Here is a 14,040-nt window from a genome sequence, read left to right as displayed (position 1 = left end):
CTCTGCTTTGCACACAGAAGATTCATTGTTGGCTGTCATTCCAAAGTTTAGACTATTTTAGGAATCTAACTACTAATTTCTCAGGTTTAGAGAAGTCTCTGATTATGAAGCATCGAAAGTATTACACAACAGGGGCTGGAGAGATGGCTCAGCGGTTAAGAGCACAGGCTGCTCTTACAGAAGACCCAGGTTCGAATCCCAGCATCCACATGGCAGCTAACAATCATCTGTGACTCCAGTTTCAGGGGATCCAATGCCCTCTTCTGCCCTCTGTGGGCACTGCATGACATGGGTGCACTTATATGCATGCAGGCATAACACATAAAATAAAAAAAATAAATAAAAGAAAATTTAAGTGTTAGACAACAGATATTTATTTGGTTCACTGAGGAAATGTTTCTGCCTCATTTTAAGTAAGTAGCCTTGGTCCTAGGACCCTTAGGAATAAAGTGTTTAGCTTAGCAGAGGTTCCTGTTTAGATGGCGGGGGAAGGGAGTAGATTTGGAGAAGAAAGTTACTTTATTTTCTCACTGCCCAGCCTTGCCCTTCATTACTGTCACTAGATAGGAAGCAGAGAAGAAAGTTAAGACAGAGATGAGTTGGCAGCAGAGAGGACACCTTGGCAGGCAGAAGCCTGTCCTGCCTAGCTGGCAGCGTGTCCCTTCAGGAGGCCACTGTTTTTCATTCCATATCTACAAGGAAAGACCACTGGATGGACCTCAGTTTCTACACTAACTAGAACTAAAAATAAAATTCTAATTTACACTCATATGCTAACAGTGATTGTGTTGATGTAGGCATAATTATATTGGATGTTTTCTACTTTTTAGTACCTTTTAGTATTTGGACTTCTGTTGTGTTTTATGAGATTTTCTGCTTAAAAGTAATAAAAACTTCCTACTTTATACCTGTTGTGAAAGTTTAGGAAATTATACATATGTAGCTTATCAGAACATTTGTTATTGAAGGGCACTGTGGAAATTGAAGCTACAGTTTTGTTTTCATTTTGAAGGGAAATGAGTCTCATCTTTTTTGAGCTTGTGTCTCTTTTTTTTGCCACAAATCAATGACTTTAGTATCAATTTAAATCATAACTAACACTTTTTTTGGGTGGAAGTGAGATTCTTATTAAGATACTCATTTTCATTCTGTCTTTATATTGGTTAATTCTTTTTAAAGATGTATTTATTTTTATTTGATGTGCATGAGTGTCTTGCCTGGATGTATGTAAGTGTACCACCACATATGTGCCTGGTTCCTGCAGAGGCCAGAAGTATTGAATCCCCTGGAACTGGAGTTAAAGATGGTTTTGAGCCACCATGTGGGTGCTGGGAACTGAACACAGATTCTCTGGAAGAGTAGCAAGTGCACTTAACTGCTGAGCCATCTCTCCAGCCCCTGTGTTTGCTAATTCTGAGATTGAATAACCAGAGCTGCGAGCCAACAAGCTTATTATACCAATTTGTTGATCTTGATTTTTGGGAAAGCCTGGCTCTAATATGTACAATCTGCTCATCTTTTTTATTTTTGATTCCGGGCAAGAGGGTGCTGGATAGCTTTCTGTCCTAGTTTGTTTCTCCATTGCTGTGACAAAACACTGTGACCAATACCAACTTGGGGAGGAAAGGGTTTATTTAGCTTACATCTCCCGGGTCACAGTTCATCCAGGAGTCCAAGGTAGGAACTCAGGACAGGATCCTGGAGGCAGGAGCTGGAGCACAGGCCATGGAGGGGGGCTGCTTACTGGCTTGCTCCCCTGGCCCCTGCTCAGCCTGCTTTCTTATGTAACACAGGCCCATCTGCCCAGGGGGTGGCACCACCCACAGTGGGCTGGGCCCTCCCACATCACTCAACAATCAAGAAGATGTCCCTTAGACATGGCCACAGGCCAGTCCAATAGAGGCAATTCCCCAATTGAGGCTCTCTCAACTCAGGTGTATCAAATTGACACTAAAGCTATCCAGCACTGAGGTGGGGGGGGCGGGGGCGGGGGGGGTGCATGTGAGTACAGTTGCTTGCTAAGGCCAGAAGAGTGTATCAGATCCTCTAGAGTTATGAGCCGCCCAATATAAGTGCTAAGAACAGGACTTCGGTCCTCTGCAATAGCAGTCTATGCACTTAACCATTGAACTATTTCTGTAGCTCTATCAGTTTATCTTTTTATTAGTATGCACTTACTCTTTATATAAACATCCATATCCAGATGGGTGCCTCCTGCTTACCTCTGGTCAGTAGCCTGGCAGCCTTTCTACATCCATAAGTTGAGAACAAATCATCTTAGAGGGTTTTTAAATTTAAGGACCTTTTTTTTAAAAAAAGTGAGGGAGGGAGGGAGGGAGGAAGGAAGGAAGGAAGGAAGGAAGGAAGGAAGGAAGGAAGGAAGGAAGGAAGGAAGGAAGGAAGAAAGGAAGGAAGAAAGAAAAAACAGGATCTCTCTGTAGCCCCAGCTGACCTGGAACTTACTATGTAGACCAGGCTGGCCTTGATATCACAGAGATTCACCTGCCTGTGCCTCCCAACTCTGGGATTAAAGTGTACATCCCCACACCCGTCAAATTTAAGGACATTTTAAATTTCATTTCAGAAACACTCATTTAGCTCTTTTCTTCAGATGGCTGACCACCTTGCTCTTCTGTTTGTGTGTGTGTGTGTGTGTGTGTGTGTGTGTGTGTGTGTGTAGGCATACGGGAAAATTTAAAACAGACCCAATTTTTAACCATAAAATTACATATATAGATAAATTAGCTTAACAATATTAGAGTTACCCTCTAAGTTCTTAAATTGTCAGTTATCATATATTTGGAAAGAATTGAAAATCCTTTCCCATCTTCCTCTCATCCCATCCAGACTATACCTTGTCAATGAATTGAGGCTTTAAACTTTTGGAGTGACCACTGATATGCTTGTACTATGATATTTTCAATTAAAATACTTTACAAGCATATTGATTTATAAAGTTGAATTATGTTTATGTAAAAGTATTCCAATTTTCTAAATAAAATTTCTTGCCTAGATAATGCTTAGCTCTTAGAATTTATCCTGTATGGTATAAATAGTCTTCAGGGGCTGGAGAGATGGCTCAGCAGTTAAGAACACCAGTTTTTCTTGCAGAAGACCAGGGTTCGAATCCCAGCACCCACATGGTAGCTAACAACTATCCGTAATGCCAGTTCCAGGGGATCTGATGGCCTCTTCTGTCCTTTGTGGGCATTGCACGACACGGGTGCACTTACCTACCTACATGAAGGTAATACACTCATACACACAAAATAAAAATAATAAGTAAAATATTTTTTAAAAATAGTCTTTAAATATTCCATAAAAGAGAAAGAGAAGGAACAGTTCTAACTCATTCTACAAAGCCAATATTACCCTGATATTAAAACTGGATAAGACACAACATAAAATGGAACCCACAGACCAGTTTTTCCTCAATAGAATACTTGTAAAACAAATTCAACACCTTACTACAAATGTAATACTTCATTATCACATTGGGTTCATTCTAGGGCTTCAAGGATGGTTCAACATATGCCAGTCAGTCAGTATAATATAGCCTAGGTGTCCAGCAGCAGATGAATGGATAAGGCAAATGTGAGATATACACATGAAGTTTCTATTCATCAATGGAGAAGAACGAAATTATATCATTTGCTAGAAAATATGTATAATTGGAGATAATCATTTTGAGCAAAATAAGCTAGACTTAGAATGACTGATATGGCATGTTTTTTTTTCCTCATATGCAGGATCTAGCTAAACAAAAATTTTAAAATGAGAGTAGAGGGGGAGTCTTCAAGGGAAGAAGGGGACCAGCTAGAGGGTGATTATGACTCAAATCCATCATATATGAGGGTGAAAAAGTCAGAGAGGTACATATGCTGATGTATGCCAATAAAAAACATCTTAAAAGAATTTTGACTGACACCCAGATATTTGAAACTAGTCCTGTTGCCAGACCTGTCTATCTTCTGTTAGTAAACCCATAGTGTTTGGGGAGCCTGGTCAATCTTTTAGTAGTAAGTTCGGTCACATACTTCTGTTTCTTTTAAGCTGATTAGACTCAGCTGATTGCGACTTTTGTTCTCTATAATAAGAAATAGCATCCACACGTGCCTCGGAATAGTTCTGTGTGAATTAACTGTTTTTCAAATGTTTTCAGTCATTACAAATACTCTATAAAAAAGGAGAGAAGTTTTGCCTCTCTGTAAATTTCCCGCGTTAGTATTCTCCAATTTAATTTTCAGTGATGAAAGTATATTCTAAGCTCGGAATCTCTCTCATAAGGGCTAATTTGGGGGAAGCACAAAGGGTCAGAAAACTCCAAGTTCCCTTAGGCATTTCCTCCATGGTTAATATGACAGCCTCCTTTCCAGGGTTGGAGCTGCTGGCTGCTGGCTCCATGACAAAGGACTGAGTCAGAGACCAGTTTTCAGGCAGATACCGCAGACCACCAACATTCCACCCGGCAATTGTAATTTGCCTGCCAACCAGGCTTAGTTCCACTCATTTTTCTTAGAGATCATGATTTAACTTAAACCACTGTAGCCTGAGACGCTACACCTCTCCTGCGGTAATTAGGCCTGGTTTCTGTGATGTCATGGAATTGTTTCCTCCATGAAAAGAATGGTCTGTGTTGCCAACCTCCCTAAAAACTGTACTGTTGAGTGTGCCTACCTCATTTGAATAAGTACCCTAAAAACTTCACAGCGGTCTGACTCCCTGTCCCTAGATGGTACTCCTGGGCAGTGGACTGGTATGCTCCTAGTGTTCTGGCTGGAGATAGAATGACTTGCTTGGTTTTTTGTTGCTCTTTGTTTTGGTTGTTGTTTGTTAACAGTTTCGCTATGTATCCAGGCTGGCCTCAAATTCTCACTCCTCCTGCCTCAGCCTCAGGGGCTAGGATCATAAGTGTATATGCCACTGCTCCTGGCAAAATGATTTGCTTCTAACATGTAAATGCTCTGTGAAAATTGCATTTCAGTTTGTGTTTAAATCTTCTGTTTTGTCTGCTTTTCTGAGACTTCACTGGTTAAGTACAGCATTGCAATAGAAAGCTTGCTTTTTCAATGTAGAAAAACAATTTACTCCATTATAAACAGTGACACAGTAACACGTCTGATGGTAAAATAGATCAACCACAGTGAAGAGGGTATCAAACTCTGGTGGTGAAGGACTAACCCCTTAAAAAAAGCAACTCGTATCAAGGATTAATTTATTTTATAAAAATAAATATAAACTGTCAATTCACTCTCAACTTGAAAGTTTAACTGTTATATAACTAACTGCCAGGTAAAAACATACATCTTGAGGCTGGAGAAATGGCTCAGCACTTAAGAGATGCTCTTGCAGAGGACCTGAGTTCAGTTCCCAGCACCCACGTGGGAACCAACAACAGCGGTAACTCCGGTGCCAGAATATCCAGTGCCTTCTTCTGGCATTCATGGGTATTGGTATTGCACTGCACATGGTGTACTTAAATACATGGAGCAAGTTGCTCATACACATACAATAAAAAATAATTTTAAAAATTATCAGACATCTTCATAACTTGGTGGTCCAAAGTTTTTTAAAAAACACAATAAAGTTCATTTGCAGAAGGGAAAGAATAATATGAAAACAGCTCAAGAAATACATTTTGAGCAAAAGCAAAACAAAACAAAACACTAAGGAGGGGAAGGGGGAGCATGTAGGGCTTAACTGAAGAATCCAAGAGGAAACTGGGCCACATAGAAAAATGCGTCCTGGAGAGTCTTGTGAGGACCATATAGTAGGAATCTGTATGACTTGAACCTCCCCTAATTCCTGAATGAAAATGACATCTTGTAATATTTATATTTCATGGTTTAGCCATCCATTAAAGTGTCTTGGTGCTCTTCCATATTCACTCTAGCCTTTACTTACAGAGCCTGACAAACTTGGGAACATAGCTTAAGGAGAAAAATAATCATACATAATATGCCCCATTTCTGCAGCTACTTTAAACCTGGGGTTTGTTACTAGAAAATTTCTGAAGAACATTTAAGTGTCTGTGCTTTATTGAATTAAGACGTGTACTTAAGATTTAGAAAGCACACACTGTTTGGGCTCATAGGATTACTGGTGGCACCTATTATAGAGGGCTAGCAGAGCAAAATCTGTGTCTCAAACTGGTGTTAAATCCATCTCAGGGTTCTGAGGAAAACAAGAGGTGCCTAAAATCACACATGCAGGAATGCCAGGGTCCTTGTCCTGGATCTACACTTCCTTTGTTAGTGTTCTCAGCCATCTGCCACACTTGCTTGGTATTGTCTTCTGATACAGAACAAATCACCCAAGGTTCACTGGGGACTCCAGGAGACATCAGAGATCTTGGCAGTGTGACCTCCATGAAGGTGGTGGTCACATCACTGGTAGGCCATCTTCTACATCTTTCTGGGGACTGTTCTCCAATTTTACTTAAATCCCAGATATTCAGTCTATGATCAATACCGCTGGGAGCCAAAATAGTCTCATTGTGAAGTGAACACTGAATTTGGAATATTTCATCCTTACGTGAGTCAAACAAATGAAACCCGAGTTTCAGATTTCTGAGAGCCCACAAGGCAATAGTCTTGTCAGGTGACCCTGTGGCAAGAATGAACTCACTATAAAGACTGAAAGACAGGTAATTTACTTCAGCAGCAGTGTGAGCATCAACCACTGGTTTGCTTTGGGAGTGTTTGAACAAGTATCCCAAGTCATGAGTTTCTGATTATTAGCTAGCTCAAACAGAGACTCATGGAGCAGCTGCCAGGAAATGTCTTCTCCTACTGCTGTATGTCCTATAAAGATGGTCTTTGCGTCCACCACTTTTCCTTCCTTTGTAACCTCGCTGATGTCCTGTAGGCTGGTGCTATGGTCATCTGAAGCACTCAGCAGTGACCACTGAGATTTGGGTTTCAAGAAAGCCCATTGTCTTCCTTCTCATCTCCACAGAAACAGTTCTGGATCACACCCTCCAGAAAGGTCTGGTTTAGAAGTATGCTTTGTCTAGTAAAAAACAACATCACTGAATGGAGCCTTTGTTGTAATGATACAAGAGTTCTGGAGCTTGTAACCAGCCCTGTTTACTTCTCCTTCGTAGTTAATCTTGATTTCTATTTCAATGTTCCCCAAACCTCCGATTCTCCTTTTCTGCTGTCGTAGTATGATGCACCAAACTGAGCATCATTGTTAGGAGCTGGATACTGTCTATCACAAGGTGGTTTCATTCATCCAATGTGTGTCTCCAGGACAAATCAGTGAATGCTGAAATGCTTCTCTTCAGGTCTGGTTACATCTGGAAGCCATTGGCCAGTTTATGTGGGCCACCCCACGGCATAGGTAGTCATCAGATCATAAAGAGGAGCAGTGGTTTTTTAAATTTTTTCCCCATATTTTGTACTTGATCACACTTTCATCCATTGTGTCATCAAAGGTTACACTGGTATCACCCTACAACAACTGTCACCCCTCCTGAAGAGCCAGTGCAGAATTAGCCCACCCTGCAGAAAGCTCTCTAGAAAGTTCTTATTGTAGTAGAAACCTTTCCTAATGGACAGAGAGGTTTCCCCATCTATTAGTCCTTGACAAGCACCTGCCCCCCAGTAAGATCCAGTTTACATGTGGCTGTTTTGATTCTTGGGAGAACTCTTAACAGTGGTAGCTTTGTTCTTTAAGATCTACTGAGAAAACATGTAAGATTGAATCTATGTTCAATCTATTTAACATGATTTGTTAATCGTAAATTATCATTTGTTCGAGCTGAAGAGGTGGCTCAACAGTTAAAAGCACTTGTTGCTTTTCCAGAAGACCCAAGTTCAGTTCCCAGTACCTTAGTGGGACAACTCACAACCACCTCTAACGCCAGTTCCAGGGGATCTAGTGCCCTCTTCTGTCCTCCACAGGCACTTGCATACATGTGCACAGACACACTAATACACACAAAATCAAAATAAAACTTTAAAATATCATTTGTCAAGATTATCCCTGTCATCATTAATGATTTTTCTCTTCTTCAGCCCACTGGATATTACAGAATTCCTGCTCACGTAAGGGTATCAGGCTACCTTTAAGGGATACAGACAAGACAAGCCCTCAAACTTAGAATAGCCTTCCAATTGGGATTGGCCTGCTTAGCAAGGAAGCTAGAATAAAAAGACTAATATTGCAGCAAAGTGTTTGTGTGTGTGTGTGTGTGTGTGTGTGTGTGTGTGTAAAAAAAATTTTATATCTATTTTAAATGCTTTGCCTAACTTGGAAATAAAGTTGCATTTGTGAGGTATGTCACAAATACTTTCAGTCTTTCAGATGAAAACAAAACCACAACTTTCTTTCTTACTGACATATGAGTTAAAATCATTGTTAATTTTGAGCTCTGTGGCTTAAAATTCTGGTTCAGAAATTTAGTGCCTAAGAAAACTACTACATGACAGCTGTGGGCCAAGCAGTCTGTCTGGATCAGACATCTGATTTTTGCACATATACACTGCCATGGAGATAAGCATAAAGGCCAGGTCATCTACCATTCTTGAGTAGTGACAAGGAATTTAGATAATAACCCTGTAATGTGTTAGGCTTTTCAAAGTGTGTATCTCAGAGGCCTCCTCTGGACTTTAATGTATAACAGCAAAAACATAAAATTTAATGTACTTTTTGACACATGGAGAGGCATACTTAGAACTAGCATTTCACAGAATTACTCATATTCCTAAAATTAAACTACATTAGATGTGTGTGTGTGTGTGGTATGTTAACTTTCAGGGAGAAATACTCAGTTTATATTGAAGAGGGAGAGAGATGGATTAAAAGTTGATGATCCTAGGCACAGAGGTTTATGCTTGTAATTCCAGCACTTGGGAGGCTAAGTGTGGAGGCTCTTGGGTTTAAGGCCTGCCTGGGCTGTGTAGTGAAACCCTGACTCAACAACAGCTACAACAAAAGTAGCTAAAGGGGCAAAGATTACATTTCAGAATTCATACTTTTCCTTAGTAAAGTTTAAATCCTGGATGTCTCAAATGAAAAGCTCTTTTTTGCTGCTGGTGAGCACACACTACCACTCGAATAGTAAAACTGTTCTAATGTCAGAATGGTGTATAAATTGCAGAGCATACTGTTCTTCCAGGACATGATTGTGGATAGGATCTCTTGTCCAGTATGTATAAGGTACACTGGGATACTCTACTTTATAAAAGAACTTGCCTACTTAAAATAAGGGTTGGCTCCTGATATATGCTAGTAACCAAAAATGTATGCTTCTTTCCAGCTTTTCTTTTGCATATTTTTAATCGTATGCACTCTCTTTCTGTTCTAATGGCTGCCCTCGGAATAGGCCGACCTCTGCTCTCCGTATGACATCCTACAGTTGGATTTTCGTCACATTCGAAAGACTGTTGACACTCTGCTGGCACTCTGGGAGAAACCCCCTCAACCAACTTCTGCCCTCCGCTCCAGGGACCTTATAGGCTTCTGTCTTGTTCATGCTCTCTTTATAGTGCTGGTCTATATCACTTACCGCTGGAATGCTCTGTCTGCATAACACCTGCATGTGCATCCAAAACACTCTGCTCTGGCACCCGGTCCATTCCAGCTCCTTCCTCCATTGGAGCCTTTGCCTTGCAAACCCCCACCCCTGTCACCTCTTCAATAACCTATCAAGTTTTGAAGCTGAACACTTAGGAACCATTTTTCCAGAAGCACAAATTTTGTAGAATGCAGTTCCCATTTAGTAATTTCCTGCACTTAACTGAAAAGCAACAGTGACAGCAAAGTGTGTCTATACCTCATGTCCCCTCATCCTCATAATATCAGTATTGTGTTGTTGTGGGTCCTGGTCTCTCTCATGAGCCTCTACTACACTGGGTAGAGAGAAGAGGAACCCAGGACAGGAACAGACTGGGTTTAACATATGCAAGTGTTGCTATTTAATGCCAGTCCTAATTCTGGACTGGGAATTGAGCTGTTGAGGGGTTGCCTTACAGAGCTAAGAAGCCAACATTTTTGGCCAAATTTGATCTATAAAAGTCTTTAATGACCCCACTGTTGACCAAGTTGAAAGTATGATCTAAAAAACAACTGCTTTGCAGGATGTTCAGTTGAATTCCTCTCTGTTTGCTGTAAGGGGAGCTATGAGGGGCACCCAGGAGAGTTGCCATCCACTTCCACCCTGAGCAAACCCTCTCTGACCTTTGCAGGGGTGTTCTGGGTAAGGAAGCACCTTTCTGTTAGAACACCACCTGGTGGGTCTGCTTAAACTGCCTTTTACTTAGTAGGTCTGCTCTGAGGCTCTAAGAAAAGCATTTGCCAGAAGGGACTTTTGTTTTTGCATAATGTAATGGGTTGTTTTGCTTTCTTGATACCTCACATACTAACTGCAGGTCCAGAATGTGATGGGTTTGACTATTCAATTTCAAATAAACCTGGGTCACAGAACAGTCTCCGTCCTGGGGCTTGGGTTACTGTGGCAGAAGTTAATGCTAGGATTGCTCTTATTTTAAAGGAATGTAGTTTCTCCATTTACTTTAAATTTCCATTTGGCCTTTTATTCCTGGTTATATTAACTAGCAAACTCCTTTATTTTTAATCAGCATAAAGGATTGCCTATCAACTCTGCTTTTGGAGCAAATTGATGAGCTTTTAATTAAAGGAAAAAATGTTAGGCTCTTATTTCAGCCTAGATTGTGCTGAATCCTGGGATGTCTTTTTACAGTAGGAAAAGACCCCACTCCAAGGTCCAGCCAATTCTCTGCTTTATTTTATATTGTTTGCCAAATGCTGTTTGGTGGGTTGGAAAGATGGTGGAGTTAATGTCCTCAAAATAAATGTCTAGTTTGCTGAGATGCAGACAGTCCTCAGACCTAACTGCTAAGAAGATGATTTTATTTTTCTGAACATTTTCATGAGTACAGGGAAGAGGAGATTCTGAAAAATCTCCATACTTAAAGAGATATGTATATTAAAATTCCTTGTTGCTAAATCAGATCAGACTTTTTTGAAGGAAACATTCTTTACACAATAATCCATTGAATTATCTGAGCCTTTCCCTCCCAGCTTTGTGTTTTTTGGTGAATACAGGGTATGTGGAAGTTGTTGGACTTCAGTTGTGGCTGTATAAACCGCAGATGTACTGAACTACCTTTGGTGCTATCTTGTACTTTCCAATCTGTAACAATAAAATCCCTTTGTACAATGTCTGATGAGCACCCGAAGCCATGAGTTGCTTAATAAACACATTTTGGGTGATTATTAAAAGCTTTTGTTTTTGGCCCATCGATACATTTATTCATGAGTGCCCAGAGTAGTGCTCAGCATTTTCATCCAGCTGTGCTGTGCGTGGAGGCTTCCCTTCAGTGGTCACCACTGTTTGTTTCTCCTCTTCGTTATGTTGGGGGAAAGGGAAAAAAGAGAACAGTTACTGGGTTGCTATCTCAAAGAAAATACTATCAATAAAAACAGAGTGAATAGGCAGGTGGATCTCTGTGAATTCAAGGCCAGCCTGGTCTACATAGTGAGTTCCAGGACAGCTGGGGCCCTGTCTCAAAAAGACAAAAAAAAAAAAAAAAAAAAACAAAAAAAAAACAAAAACAAAAACAAAAAACCTGAGTGAATAAAAGAATCATGTCAGATTAGATTTAGTCACCAGTGTTAAGCTGATTCAGTAGTTCTCCAGCTCCATTGGAATTTGCCCCTGGCATCTAGGAGATCCCTTGGATGCACTTTTCATTTTCATGTTATGAATTTATTCCCTAATATGCTGTCCTTCTTGGGATTTATTGGATGCTATTTTTCTTTACGTATAGTAATTCACAGAAGATAATTAATTCACCCCTTTAGGCAAAACTTTGAATTGCTTTGCTTATAACAAGCCATTAATTTCTCTTTGGAATACTAAACCTCCATGGTTCTTCTCTAAGGTACCAAACACCAGCTCACGTGCTGACATGACACCTGCCATTACAGCTCTGGGACACCTGGCTGGTCTGCTTAGAGGCTGAGAGGTGGTCATGGCTTCAGTTATTTATCTTGCATACCAAATCTCCATCTTCTCATAAGAAAGATTGTCAATATTTCTAATACATGATAAAAAGAACTGACTACAGATTTTCTTTTTGAAGTAGCCCTTCATGATCTCTTTCTCTGGCTCTTCCACTTGGTTGCAACTCTCCATTCAGTTAGAATTTCTAAAATTTGTGACAGTTTTATTTATGGACTTGTGGTTTATATGTACTTCATTGTCCTTGAGGACACTATGGAACTAGGACCAGTAAAAAGGAGCCCCACTAAAGCAAGACACCTGAGTAGGGTTTTATCAATGAGAGGAACTTGATTATCACAAGCTAGAAAAGTCTATGCCAGGTTTCAGTGTTTGGGGGGAAGGACTAGATAGCACATATTTTATGCTTTTTAGGCTGGATGGCCTTGGTTGCAACTATTCAGTTTCCCTTTGTAGCATAAACGCTACCATAGAGGATACATAAGCCAGTGGACAGGTCTGTATGCCAATAAAACTCTAAGCCTAGAAAATACATAGGGACAGCCTGGTGAAGGGGGCAGAACAATGACGGGATGGGGATATGTGGAGAATGCGTTCTAGGGAGAGAAGGAGTGAGCGAGTAGCTTGGCTGCCAAGTCAAGAACCAAGGGAGGAGTAGCAAGACAGTGGCCATTAGAGGCAGAACTAGAATGAGTTCCCCCCTTAGTAAAATAGCAAACACACAATTCTAAGTTTCAAACAACTCAGTCCCAGAACCTTCTGTCGAAGAAACAGACTGAAGCGAGGGAAATAAGCCGATACAAAGGATTTCATTTTAGACTAGTGCCTTGGCCTTGAAGTAGGGGATGGCTCATAATCAGCATTAGAAATTAGAGGGAGAAGAGAGCCAACAGTGACAGAAAGTTAGTCTCATACTCCAGGGCATTCCCTGCCAGGACAAGATCTTTGTCCCTCAGTAAGAAGAAAAACCAAAGCACTGAGTGGCAGAGCTAACAAATGACTTTCACTGACTGGAGCATTCTCTGGTCCCACATAATGTGATTGATGTGACTTGGCATCAAGGAACTCCCAGGGCTAGGGAAACCCCTCCTGTGTCATATCTGTAACCTCTTAAGATCCAGGACTTCCCAACTGTGTAACATAAACAAGGTGACTTGAAGGAACTTAATACAGACTTATTTTCTTGTTTGTTAAATGGTAATACTAATGTCCGACTTTTGCAGAATTTTCTTAAGGAAATAACCAAGGTGAATGTGTAGCATTGTGCCAGGCATACAGGAAGTACCCAAGCACACTTTCACAATACTTACTCTCTATGACTTCCCCAACTTTTCTAACCTTATTTGCTGTGGCTCAGAAGAGGGGTGGATGAGAGGATGCCAGTGAACCTGATCAACTCCACCATTGAGGAAGTAACAAAAAGCATCTGCTTTGAAGGGAATTAAAGTGTTGTCATTAAGCAGGGTAATATTTGTAACTCAACTCTGCTTTAACATATATTAGTGGAAGCTCATGGATATGCTTATTGTCCTCTGAAACATTTTCAACAGTGCCTCTTAGCAACTTGTAACAGGACGATCTGAGTTCATATAAAGTCGTGAACACACAGTCATATCTGCCTTAAATCTGCTTTTTTCAGGATTTTTCTGAAGTGGCACTTAACCTGTGTGGCCCTTTGAGGCCTTTCCTTTTCTGTGCCATTCCGAGTTCCAGGGTAAAGCCACAGCAACTCCAGTCCAACTTCTGAGCCCACTTTCAGGAGATAACAATGACAGGACTACTAGGATGGAAAACGGCCTCTGTGCACAAGTCAGCACCCCCACCCTATTTTTGGAAGGTTCCTTGTGTTCCTTCTTCCAAACAGCATCTAGTGTTATAAATCCCATGTCCATCCCCGTCCTGTGATGGAATAGTCAGGACTGCTACATTTTTTAGTAAGGTTTCTGTCTTTTTAGGTTAATCTTAGATACTCCCAACTATCAACATGATCTTGGTGGTTCTGAATGAAAAGGGAAAGGAAGGGTATGAAAAATGGATTTCTGATATAT

General features: G+C 40.7%; 1 protein-coding gene and 1 pseudogene across 1 annotated transcript in view; one reads left to right on the top strand and one right to left on the bottom strand.

Moving 5' to 3' along the window:
* The window catches only part of Lrch1 (leucine rich repeats and calponin homology domain containing 1), a 206,013-nt gene that overhangs the window by 186,012 nt on the left and 5,961 nt on the right, over window positions 1-14,040 (top strand). The window lies entirely within an intron of this gene.
* LOC103726764 lies at window positions 6,167-8,362 on the bottom strand (annotated as a pseudogene).

This window comes from Nannospalax galili, unplaced genomic scaffold, assembly GCF_000622305.1.
Source record: "Nannospalax galili isolate Female #2095 unplaced genomic scaffold, S.galili_v1.0 scaffold388, whole genome shotgun sequence".
Taxonomy (NCBI): Eukaryota; Metazoa; Chordata; class Mammalia; order Rodentia; family Spalacidae; genus Nannospalax; species Nannospalax galili.
This window is presented reverse-complemented; position numbering and strand designations above follow the sequence as displayed.